Here is a 13,484-nt window from a genome sequence, read left to right as displayed (position 1 = left end):
ATGCCAAGAAGTGTATGGGCATGGAGCCTAAATTTTTCTCAGAGCCCTAGAGCTGGCTATTCCAGTCAAGTTTAAGTTAAGATAAATAGTGGAGAAGTATAGGGAATTCATTCTGGCATTGATTGTGTCTGTACTTGCTCTGTGGATAAATAAAGAACTTCGGCTATTAATTTGACACCATAAAGGAATAATAATAAAATAAATCACGAGAACAATGGCACAGTGGCTGGTTTGACATATGAATGTCTTGGAGAGTGTACATTCAGCTTCCAGAGATTACTTATTTACACCACAAGTATTTAAGAAAACAGTGCAAACTTTAGGTAGTCACATTACATGTCTGCTGTATTTTTCTTATATTTTACCACAGAATACGGTCTGTCATAAACCTTGGAATCTTCCTCAAAATCATGCACAATTTCACAGTCGTCCAAATTAGCAGTTATTTACTGTTAATTCCGAAGAGACAATCTTAATTATTTAACCCTAATTAAAGCCTTTATTTGAGTCCTTTTGGACAGCATGGGTTTTTTTATAATCTGATATTCACATGCTTGACTATGGTTCGCTTCTTGTGATTGGGCCAGTAGAAAGCAACTCTTCACAACCTGCAATACAGATATAGTTCAAGGAGGGATCTCCAGATCTGCATTGTTCAAACATGGGGAGCATGAAGAGGCTGCAAAGTAGCAGTGTTCCCATGTACTTAAGTACATATCTAAGTATTCTGAAGTACTCTGTGTGCTTGTATTAAATGCCTTAAATATTTTGTACTTAGCAGGTGTATTTAAGTACATTTTAAAGGTACTCAAAGTTTAAGTAAGTTTTTTATCTGCAAGTACTTTTTCAAAATAGTTTTATTAAACAATCACATCCCTCCCAACTGTCCTGGATTCTTGCTGGCCCCCAGAGCCCACTCTCCCACCCTGGGTGTTTTAGGCCCTGAGTTCTGACTGCCATGGGTTTTTTTCTGTTGGCCTGCTGTTGGATCAACCAAGAAGGTCCTGTCCCCTTCATTTCTGAATGGTCACTGCAACCGGTAAGGGGAAACTCACTCCCCGGCCCAGCCCTGTGGAGGGATAAGTCAATGGGGGAGGGGAGTTTGAGGAGTGCAGAGCAAGCAGATACATATCTCTCAGTGTCCTGCATTGAGAGAATGAACCCAGTAGTGCATCCCCTGCAGGACGGGATAGGAAACACCTACCAGCCACTGGGCATGTGCCAATGCTGAAGGGGCTGTTGGAAAACAGGAGCCTAAACAATTGCTTAGTCTATGTCTGCCTACCGTCACCACTGCAGTCCTTATATCATTGATTGTACTTCCTGTTTCATTTCCAGTTGAACTGTAAATAGTTTATTGGCCGTCTTTAATCCTGCAATATCTCTTCAGTCAGTAATGGAGTCTGAAAATAAAATGTTGCCAATTGTAGTGAGAACTTACTTCTCAAATGTTGTTGAAAAGGATGGGAATTTTATTGAAAAAAGTTTGTAGCTCGTGCAAACCAAAAAGGAAGACAATTCACAGCCAACATAAAGTGCCATCAAATTTCACCAAACATGTGAAGGTAAATAATTATGTATTATTAATTAAAGATGGTTCATTCAGTTATTTGATAGCTATATTTCCCCCTCAATTGGACATATTTATTATTTCTTCAAAAGCTGTTTTGATATGCTTGCTGAAATTGGGGTCTACTAGGCCGGAAAAGGCTAAAAATGTCATATTTACTCTAATTCAGTTTGTAAAACACTGACAAAACTAGTATTAAGGTATGTTTAGGGTGATCAGGTGTCCGGTTTTCGACCAGAACACCCAGTTGAATAGGGACTCTGGTGGCTCCAGTCAGCACCGCCAACCGGGCCGTTAAAAGTCCGGTCGGTGGTGCTGCGATGCAAAGGCAGACTAGTCCCTACCTGTCGTGGATGGCACCGCGCTGCACCCCGAAAGTGGTCAGCAGGTCCGTCTCCTAGGCAGGGGGGCCACTGGGCTCCACGTGCTGCCCCCACCCTGAGCATTGGTTCCGCACTCCCATTGGCTGGGAATTGACCAATGAGAATGGCGCATGGAGCCTCCTGGCCCCCCCACCTAGGAGTCGGACCTGCTTCTGGTTGTTTCCAGGCGCGCGCAGCGTGGTGCCAGAACAGGCAGACAGCCTGCCTTAGCTCCCCCGCTGCGCCGCTAACCGGGAGCCGCCGGAGGTAAGCCCGTGCCCTACAACCGAGCCCCAAACCCCTCATCCCCAGGCCCACCCCAAAGCCTGCTTCCGCACCCCAGAGCCCTCACTCCCTCCTGCACCCCAACCCCCTGCCTCAACCTGCAGCCCCCTCAACCTGCACCCCAAACCCCTCATCCCCAGCCCCACCCCAGAGCCTGTGCCCCCAGCTGGAGCCCTCACTCCCTCCCACACTCCAACTCCCTGCCCCATCCCAGAGCCCCCTCCAGCATCCTGAACCCCTCATTTCTGACCCCACCCTGGAGCCCGCATCCCCAGTTAGAGCCCTCACCCCCACCTCCTGCCCCATCCCAGTGAAAGTGAGTCAGGGTGGGGAGATCGAGCCACTGAAGGAGGGGGAATGTAGTGAGCGGGGGCGGGGCTTTGGGGAAGGGACAGGGCCTTGGGAAGGGGCAGGGCTAGGATGTTCGGGTTTGTGCGACTAGAACGTTGGCAACCCTAGGTATGTCTGATACATGACTTTAGCATTTGGTTTTTCTTTTGGATTTTATCAGAACAAGAATTAAAAATTAATATATACACGTAGTTCTGACTAAAATAGTTTTTCTTTGTTTTTTAGAGAAGCAGTGGAGAAAAATATTTGAAGATTATGCATCAAAGGAAGGATTTGGGATGCAAGTTGGTGATGACTTGTTCACAGCGTCTGGGATTACCCGAAGTATAAGGCCCCCTGCTTGGATACTTTTCTGCAGCAATGACTCTGATGAACCAGTGACCATATTAAAAATAGATAAACTAATGCTCAGTTTTTACTGTTAGTGACATGCTGCCCCTGTGGATTATTGAAGGGAGTGGCTTTCACACTTTACCCAATGGAATTATTCCCAATGCCACTGTTATGTGTACAGAAATGTAAAAAAATCCATTTGTGGGACAGCACAACTTGGTTCTTGAAAGAGTTAAAAACAAATTGGCATCTGTGCTATATGTCTGCACAAGTCAAGCAAGAAGCTACATGGGTGTTACCTATCAGTGGATTGACTCAGCTAACCTAATGAAAGAGTCAGCAGTCTTTAGGCTTCCGATGCTTTGTTGGAACACATTCGTACAACAAGATTGCTTCTCTGTCCAGCCACAGTTTGATTGGACTCGACAAAAATAACACATGTGGTTATAGACAATGGTAGCAATTTTGTCAAAGCCTTCCAGCTGTTCTCAGGAACTGAAGTGCTGGAGGATGATGCTAGTAAGCAAGTGGAGGGTGATGCTGGTAAGCAAATGGACATGCCAGATTCAGATAGATGCAGCCATGTGAGTATTGCTGAAGTTTTGTCAAGTGATACTGCTTGACTGACTGTGTATATTTTACTTGCCGCCACATATGACCTGTTTTCACACACACTGAATTTGGGCGCACCTACTGCTCTGCCTTAAGCAACACTGTACACCAAAGGTAAAAGAGTGCTGAGATAGTCAATGACACACTTGGGAAAACAATCCCTGAACCTGCCTCTATGAGATGGAATTCAGAGTTCGATTTCTTTTGCTGCATTTACAATACGCGTGATAGGATCAATATTGTGTTGGAGCATCTTCAGGATGCTGGAATTTCTAGGTGAGTGGTTGTAACTGATGTTCCCAATTGCCACTGCACTTGACATACTTCATGAGGAGGAGAAAATAGTGTTTCTGTGGTGCAATTCTACCTACTGTGCTTGTGCTAAAATTCAGACTTGACTCATTTTCTCCAAAATACAATTCTTGCTTAGTAGATAATTTGAAGGAGGGACTTAGAAAATGTTTGGGGCATATTTTGACATTTGAGGCTGCTCTGAGTAACAAAAATGCAAAGTCATTTGTTGTTGCTTCTGTGTCAAACCCTTTTAAGTTGCACTGGCTGTAGAATCAGGATCAGAGAAAAATTGGAGATGAACTTTTTTTTTTTTTTTTTTTTTAAAGATCTGGTTTGTTGTGATGCCCTGCCAAAACCTATAGATCAATCTACAATATCCAAAGCTGCTACTAATTTCTATGGCTTTTTATGTTAGGGGGCATCTGCATCTGACTCTGGGATGCAATTCCTCAATGAGCCAGCACATGAACTGGATCAGCTGAAAAGCTATCCACCTGTTGCTAAGCTTTCTATCAAATTTAATATCACACTGCCAAGCTCCGTTACTGTGGAAAGTCTGTTCAGTAGTGCTGGACAAATTCTATTGCCAAGAAGGAACCATCTTTAATAACAGCATAACCTTGAACATATTCTAAAGAAAAATGCCCATTTCATGGAATGATATTCTGCCCGTACATAATCATAGAACTGGAAGGGACCTTGAGACGTCATCTAGTCCAGTTCCCTGCACTCTAACTTATCTATCATCATCATCATCACACACACACACACACACATTATATATAATGGAAAGAAAAATTATAAATCTATTACATTTATAGGCGATACGTTCATTGCTATTCCATGCTAATTTGTGTATATGACTAAAATTTCATTGTTGCTCTTTTTCTTTCTCTTCTTTCTCTTCCACCATGTGCTTATATTATTTAGTTAGTTGTCCATGTATTGATCAGACAATTGCAGGAAATATGGGAGTTGAAAGTACTTGCATTTGTAGTTATAAATACATAAGTTCTATTTCCATGGAATACTTATAGTTGTATTTAGAAGTGCTTGTGTAATGGTGTACTTATTCTTAAATCCTTTTTGTCAATACTTACTGCAACACTACAAAGTAGAGGGAAGGAAAAGGCGATGAAAGGAAAAGTAGGGGCAGACAGAGAGAGAAAGCAACAGATGCAGGCAGGTGAAAGATTATATGAAGCCCCATTTATCCACTTATTTCTGATGACACTAACACATTTTGGACAAGTGGGATTTTGGTGTGTCTAATAGCCCTAAATAGATAATATTTCTATTAGAAATCAGGATTTCTACTTTCACACATATTGGGCATAATCCTGCCACACGGAGGTTAGTAGGAGTAATGTCACTGTTTTAAATGGGACTAGGATCAGGCTCTGAATTCAATCATCAATTTCCCTTACATTACCCTTGGCCTGATCCAAAGCCCATGGAAGTCAGACAGATTCCCATTGACTTCCACAGGCTTTGAATCAGGCCCTTTGTGAATCCTTGATCACTTCCACTATTCACATTTTAGCCTCAAAATGGCTGCATTACATTTAAGAAAACATTTGATTTTGAGCTCTTTAATAGTTAGCAATATATCTTCAAAGTAGTGGAGGGAGATTTAATTGCACAACTCCCACTAAGGCTAACTGGAGTTCACATTTAGCAAAATCCTAGGTTTCACTTTAAAGGAGTCCCAAGCCTCCTGTTGTATGTTTTATTAATGATGTGATAAGTGCTACCTTTCAAAATATTGTTTACATGTTGTTCCTCAAATCATTATGACTATAAGAACTGATAAACCTTTCTGCATTAAATATAAAAGGGAATAGATATTTCAGCTTTGAGTCCTTCAGGATAGAGTGAATACATTAACTACTACTGTAACATTTAATTATTTCCACACAATTCCATTACCTTTCAGATGTGCATCAAAAGCCAAATAAGGCGGAGTATCAATAGAGACAGGCTTCCTTCCCACACAGAATATCTATTACTTATACCAGGGAGATATTTGATTGTCAAAGAAATCTTTTCAACCAAAATACTTTAACTGAAGGCAAACACTGGGGTTATTAAATGACTTTCCAAACAGACTGACTCCCTGTAGTTTTAATTTCAAAGCATGCTAGTGATGGATTCAGACAGAAATTAAGAATTCAAGAATAAAACATTTTCCCAATGTTGTATTATAAGCCAACAAGGCTTTATTTAAATAAGCTTTTTGGTGCCAGGTTTGCACCAGCATTTGAAAAGACTAAAAATAATGTGTTTCTAATTCCATTACCTTGAATGTATAAACTGAAAGTGTGTTGTTGGTCAAATCCTTCACTTCTCTTTAGGGAAGGTTCCCATTCAAGTCAATAGGAGTTTTGCGTGAATAAAAATTGCAGGATTTGGTCCAGTATTACTAAAGTGTTTTGTTACTTATAATGGTAGAATACCATTTACAAAGAGCTTCAGAATGTTAATAATGGATGAACCTCAAGCTGGTCAGAATTGTTCAGTTAATACTTAGCAGACTTGATAGTTATTTGGATTGTATCCAATTATTAGAACTCTTTTTGAACCTATAAAAACTGGACAGTTTCATTAGCAAAGAGTGAAGCTGAATGCGTAAGTGGAATATTATTAAACCCTCTGCACTGCTCTCTCCATGTGGCTGAGTTGCTTCCAGCCTAAGTACCAGCATTCCCTGTTCCCCTTGTTTCCAGTCCATAACAGTCCCTCCAGGGACCATGGGCTCTCTGACTTTAGTTCCACTGGTTATGTTACAGGCTGGAAATCATACAAGAATCAACCACACAGAAATTGCCTCCTCTGAGATTTCTGGTACCTGTGATTCGATATGCACCAGAATAAGCACAAAGTTTGCAGTTTTACTTCTCATATCCTGTCATTTCTGCTTCCATAATGTGCGTTCCTCATGCAGATATAGCATAATAAAATTAATAAGAGTTATACGTGTACTGACTTTTTGTTCTGTCTTAGAGTGCAACTGCATAGTTAATTACACTGTCTTAAATAACTGAAAGCTAAATTAATTTAAACAGTGACAGCTAGGAAAGGCACAGAAAGAAATAAAGTTAGATTTTGCGTTCAGAGCAAGCCAATAAATGGAAGGAAACAAAGCATAATCTTAGAAGAACCAAGGTTCATAATGAAAAACTTGATATTAAACCCATGAAATCCCACTCTGTCACATTTCAGGGTGAAATTCAGACCAGTGAGGAGTTGTGTCACCACCTGCCCTGCAAACTTGGGTGCCTTACAATGCTTTGCTGTTGGAGGTCCCAACCTGGGCTGCTCACAAACAGCCAAACAACATGCAAGTCACACTGTGGGTGTCAGTGTATAGCTACACTCCTGGTCCAGCAAGTCTGACCCTAGCAGTCTGTCAGCAACACACCAGCCACACTCTGGCTTGGATACTACCTGTAGGGTGACCCCAACACACTCCCATTCCCAAATTTTCCCAAAAACTTGAGTTCTGCACTGTCCAGCCCTCTCTGGGGCAGTTGAGATATTAGAAGTCTATTGCCCCTCTAAGGGATCATTATTCAACAGTTTGCTACTTTTACTGGAGTTACCCAACAGTTCAGTTTAAACTGAATACTGGATTAGTTTAGATTAAAATAAAACAAGTTTATTTAACTACAGAGATAGATTTTAAATAGTACAAGTATAAGGCATTAAAGTCAGAAATGGTTACAAGAAAAATAAAGATAAAACACTTTCTAGCTAAAACTTAAGGTAGACTTTGTTCAAGGTAAAATGCTTACCACAGGTTCCCAGCAACATTGCTGACCAAATTCTCAGGTCATGATCTTCCCCAAAGTCAAAGGACTGTTTCTTTTGTCTTTTGAGAGAAAAGAGAAGAGAGATAGATAGGGAGAGAGATAGCTTGGGTGTTTTTGCCCCTCACTTTTATAGTCCCAATCACCCTGTGAAGTGGATTCTTGTGAGGATTACCCCTCAAAACAAAGTTTAGTCAAACAGTAAAGGTGTCAACATGGAGTCTGGTGGTGAAGGTGGCTCCATGTTCTCTCTTCTCCCCGTGCATGCTGAAATGCAGATTTGCCTCATCTCCTGCCATTTCCCCCTCTTGCTGTCTCAAGGACCCTGTTTACTACTTATATGTAAGTTGAGGGAAACACACATTTCTTTGTTTAGGATAGATCGGTTTAACAACTTTTGTCTAGGCAGGGCTGGGTGGGTTTGAACATATACTAACATCATCCTACTGGGGGAATTCATAACTTTACATATAATGTTGCTACATGCATTTCACCATGCTATTATTGACCAGCAAGTTATTAGTTTTCAAATGTTTCCTCACAAGGCATATTTTGTACAAAGATTATTACAATAGTGTGTGTTTACAGGGGTGCTTTCAGTCACAAACTCCCATCAAAAATCAGATACACTTTAAAGAGGAAATATTTCCCAAGGGATGGTAAATATTATGTTGAACCCGAGGGATAAAATCCAAATCCTGGCACATGTGGTTATCTATTCATTTAGCTACAGATTTCTGGTCCTGAAACAACAAGTTAATAGTCTGTGAAAAAGAAAGAATGACTGAGATAAGACAGCTGATCCATCTGGAGTCCAAAGCTATCAAGGTTAGCAGACAGAGCCTGATATTACCATCTTCAGTTTCCTAGCAATACAGGAGTCTAAAAATAAGTTAAAAAAAGAATCAAGAAGATATACTTTTCACAAGCAGTTCTAGTAACCCTGATTACACGGGTAGAGTGTAAAATTAATATATTCAGGAGGGTCACTACTTTTGTCTACTTTTTCTAGCGTTATGGAGTGAAGGTTACTGATTATAAAAGTGAGTGACTGATAGTACCAGCTAAAGCTAAGTACTCTATGGTGTAGCTATGTACTACACAAATTCTTCCATGAAGTTTTGTCTATAAATCTCTGTGCTGATCTGCAAAACTGCTAATATTCCAGACTTGGAGCTTTTGTGAGTTGAAACCACAAATCATGGCGAAACAGGGTTAGTAAAGGAGTAAGAACTCATCTGAGACAGCTGAGTTTGAATTAGATCATAAATAAAATATTCAAACACAGTCTTCCAAAGTTAATATACTCATACACTCACAGTTTAACTTTGTCTCCACCTATATATTTTCAATTTTGGATTGAAAATGCTCTAAGGTTTAGGTTTTAAAAGAATATAAATCCATAGGCGGCATGTAAGTCTTTCGTTTGGGGAGGCCATGCGAGTGCCAGAAGTTCCCTAGAAGTGAGCGGGGCATCGACACCCAGACGGTGGTCCCACCTGTGCTCCGCCCATGCTCCACCTCTTCCCCCCAAATCCCCTCCCTTGCTCCACCTCTTTCCGCCCCCATTCCGCCTATATCCCCGAGCCTTCCCCCCACCCGCTATTTGCTCCTCTCTGCCCCCTCCCCCTCATCACTCTCTCTTAAGGCAGGGAAAGGTGAAGGGGCCATGGCCCCTTGGCCCCCTGTTCTGGCACCCCTTAGCTGAGTTGCTCTGGCATCAGCATAGCAGGAGGAGGAGTCCCACAGCTGGGCCAGCAAGTGAGAAGTAGAATCTGTAGCATCTGCCACCACAGGAGAAAGAGTCCTCTCTAGCCCTGTCAAGGCGGGGACTGGGGAACACTCAGTTGCTCATTCCCTAGCCCACACTCTCCACATATACACATACTGCCCCGCTGTGTGTGTCTACAGTTCCTGCAGCAAAGAGGTGGAAACCTCACCTTCTCACCTCCTCCCCAATGAAACAGGCAGCCAACTCAGACTCATTGTGATCAGCGGTCTGAATCATCTGAGCACATCCGGCTGCTTTAGCACAAATGTGTCATCAGTATAAAGAAAGACACTCAGGCATATTTGTCTTTGTGTTTTTATTTAAAAATAAAACCCTCCGGGGTTTGTTCTCCTGAGCATGTGTGCAGGTCAGAGTGACTGAGAAAACAGGATTCCCCGCAGCCTGATTCATGCCCTGATCTGTCCTCTCCCACCAGCCTGACTCTGAGTCTTCCTCGCTGTTCTGTTGAATGTGAATGGAAGGGACAGGTACAGAAGCCAGGCATGAACCAAAAGAGCAGAGGCATGCAAATTCCATGGGTGATTAAGTGGCAGAAAGTCAAAAGAAGGAGAAAGTGAACTAGGGATGGCAGAATAAGCAAAGTTGTGTCTCGGTCTTTCTTAATAAGTTAATTTCTTACTTACCCAGGTAGGTGATACTACATTTTAACAATCACTAAGCAGCAAGTGACAAGTCCCTATTCAGAAATAAATCTATTACTTCTTCTTACATGTTTATTCTCCTAACCCTCCCCCACCCTTTCCACACATTCTCTCTTTCTCTGAGTGTCCATTTCCCCAAGAAACACACAAATTCCGTTGAAAATGTGCATTCAAATAATTGAAAGAAGTGGAAAAGACAAAACCCCCAGCACTGGGGAACAGACCAGCAAACACCTGAGATCTCTAATGCAGTCCCCCTTTCCTCCATGGAGTTTTATCCTGTTACAGTCACTGCAGCTCATCATCTGTCTCACAGAAGTACCAGAAGACAGAAAAGGTGTGACTCTATGCAAAACGAGTTGTTTGACCAACATGATTCTACAAAATGCTGTCACCCGTGCGCTAAAATAAAAGTAAGAACAACAATTTGCTTAACAGTAATTGATCAGTGAAGAGTCAGAAGATGGTGGTGGCGCAAGAGAGGAGGAAATCACTGGAGACCATGGGTTAGGGAAAGCAACAGCAGCAGCACTGTGGTGTGTATCAAGGACTGGAAGAAGATTACCCCCCCCACACACACACACACACATGCCCCTCTGTTTCTAGTGAGGCTGTAAATCAGAATTATGGACAAAAATAAATACTGTAAACCAGATTCATTCCCTGTGTCTTTTTAAGAGTTGTAATGTACAATAATTTATAGCACCAAAGGCCCCAAAATCACTCAATGATGCATATGGTTTAACAGCACTATTAATGTGTCAGCCCACTCTAACATCCCACAGTAGGGTTAAAATATCTATTAACCTTTCCTATAGTACACCGCATTTCTCCACAAGCTTACAACAACCAGTTTACACCAATTTAAATTAATGATCTATATTGCTTGATATGTAAACATTCAGACACATATACACTGTGACATTATATTTGTATAATAATTATTATAAGTAGCATTCATTGTATTTAATAAGGCAGCAAATTATATATTACTACTAATAATAATAAAAATAAAGCCAACTGCAGTCTTACCTTAAATATCAGTGAAGTAAAATCCGGCGACTGGACTTCGAACCATTGGCACCAATGATCTGCTCAGGGTTAATGTCTCTGGGTAAGGTCATTCTCAACATGCAGTAAACACAAAGCTGACAGTCTCTCTTGACCCATTGTGGCTCGCATCCAGTATCGTACCCGTCATGGCAGAAAATGACCTCTTAGGCGTTGCTGTGCCAACTGGTAAGGGCCAATTTCGACAGTTTTTGTAAAATTTGGATAAAATGTTTTTGAAGCAGCTGCCTTCAGACTCTCCAGAGTGATCTCTGGCAAATCTATTTGAATCAACTGCATCTCTGCGTGAGCAAGTGTCGAATTGATTGAAAGGACACTTGCATTTTGACTGAGCAGTTTGTCAATGCCCTCTGGATCACATTGTAGCACTGCACCTACACTTTCAGCTATTTCCATTGACTGGAACGAAAACCTGCGATTACATTCACCTAACAGTGTGTCCAACACAGGAAAATACAGCTGTCTACCCCATTTTTATTTAGAGCTCTCATTTTTACCTGGCTGATATTCTTGTTCTCCAAGTATGCTTGTAACAACTGAACAGTCAAGGGAAGCTGTTTTTTTCTACAGGTCATTTGTGAGCATACTCTTCATCTGCGCCAGAGGTAACAGGGACATCATGCAGCACACAGAATTTTTGGACTTCCTCCCAAACATCATCCTTCTTAGCGCTGGTTCACATATTCTCTAATGCTTTGACAGTTCTCTGCAGTACACTGGAGGCCTGAAAAAGTGTCGTGTCTTGTGTTTGCACATCTTTGGTCCTATGTGAATCATACTAAGAACATGGTAAAAAAACGATCAAGCACACACAAAAATCTATTTTCTACACATCCTTCAACAAACCTGATGCCTCAATAAATCTTTGGTGGGGAGGGGCTGACAGTCCCAACAAACTGCTAAGAAGCACTCTTATGGAGATACGTTTTTCCATCTGCATGCCCATCTCATGTCACTTGAACTACACAATTCCAGTTTCACTCCAAGCGTCTTCTGGGCCTCTAAGGAAGCAGAGTGTGTGGCAGGCTGTGAAAAGAAGGCAAACAGGCCCTCTAGAGTGTAAAAAACAATCTTGTTGCTGTCCAGTTTACTTTGTAGGCCTCAACTAAAACCAAATTCAATTTATGAGCCGTGCAGTGTACATATCTAGCAGTGGGGTGATTGTGCAGCATTTTTTGCTGTGCTCCACTTACATGACCCGCCATGACAGCAGCCCCATCATAACACTGTGCTATGACCAGCAAGTTTGCAATCCCTGATGCTTGTGAGAACTGCTTAGTGTTGTGATAGATGGCATCAGCATCTCCTCACTCAGAGCAATCAACAAATCCTAGAAATCGTTCCTTTATTTCCAGATTTTCTGTGTATCTCATGGACTGTCATTTCTTCTTGCTTAAAACTGCATGCTGCATCAACAAGAATAGTAAAAAACCCATTCTCCCAAACTTTCTAAATATTACTTTTCACCATATCAGCAGCAATTTGCAAAAGCTCATTCTGAGTCGCATGGCTTGTAAGATTGAAAGAACCCCTCATTTTTTGTGTGTGAATGCTTTATCTTATTTCAAGAAGAAATTGCATAATTCTAGAAAGTTTCCACAGTTTGCTTATTCTTCTCTCTCATCATGCCCCCACAATGCAATTCCTTGTTTAGCCAGGTAAAACACTAAATTGGTGATTTTTGCAGCATACTCTGTGATTTCATGTAACGCTATCTTGTGAGAATTTGACTGCTGTGCCACTCACAGAGCCTACTTCTTTCAACTTTGAAAAAATGTCACTTTTCAGAACACTGCTTGTGTATGGCAGATTGTACATGTTTCTGAAGCTTTTGTTCTATACTTTTCCAGTCCCTTACTCCGTTTTCAGTGAATGCTGGGTCTTTTGAACCACTGGGAAACTGTCTGCAAGGAAAACAGAAAACTGCATCTGCCTGCTTACTGTACTCTAAAAATGAAAATGTCTTGTAATATTCCCTTGTAAATGAACGATTTTGCTGACCAAAAGCAGCTTTTGGCAACTCAGGTATATGAGGTTGCAACGGTCCTCTTGCAGTTGTATCAAGGTCTGGAACAGGAGATTTAGTAAGGCTGTTGCTGTCAGAAACCACAGTACTCTTAGGTTGCTTTAACAAGCGCTCTTCCCACCAATCAGGGCCCAGTATGTCACTGCAGGCAGCCAATGAAGACTCTGAATCTCGATCACTTATTTCCTTGCCTGGAATATCATTGTAATCTTTAAATTTATTTCCAATGTACGTATAATTTCTACAAACAAATTTCTACAAACTGGGTTTTCTAGAGCTTGTGTCAATTTCCTCCCCCCTCCCCCCCCGAATATCCATGTTCTGGACTCACAGAGACA

Source organism: Emys orbicularis, chromosome 6 (assembly GCF_028017835.1).
Source record: "Emys orbicularis isolate rEmyOrb1 chromosome 6, rEmyOrb1.hap1, whole genome shotgun sequence".
NCBI classification, from domain to species: domain Eukaryota; kingdom Metazoa; phylum Chordata; order Testudines; family Emydidae; genus Emys; species Emys orbicularis.
Note: the sequence above shows the minus strand (reverse complement) of the source record.